Source organism: Penaeus monodon, chromosome 20 (assembly GCF_015228065.2).
Source record: "Penaeus monodon isolate SGIC_2016 chromosome 20, NSTDA_Pmon_1, whole genome shotgun sequence".
Classification (NCBI taxonomy): Eukaryota; Metazoa; Arthropoda; class Malacostraca; order Decapoda; family Penaeidae; genus Penaeus; species Penaeus monodon.
The window spans coordinates 16,270,189-16,270,509 of NC_051405.1; positions in this window are offsets into that span (position 1 = coordinate 16,270,189).

A 321-nucleotide genomic window follows, 5' to 3' on the forward strand; every position below is an offset into this window, starting at 1 on the left:
GCCGTCGTTATCATCACACTCACCAATACTTTAATTACAATCTCATTATCACTGGCGATCAAAGGTCATGATGAATTCCAGGCAATATAAGTTTTCGAAAATGCAAATCTGTGATGTAAGTTGTGATACATTACGGCGCTTCTGACTTTCCGAGACTCATTTGAATATAAATGAGAATTCTAAATGCATTATATATATTTAGAGCATATAAGATATACTAGTGAACAGAGAAATATATATACTATAGCACATACCGTTTTTCATAAACATGATATCACAAAATGAGTATATACAGTACATAATTAATATCATACATTTTAT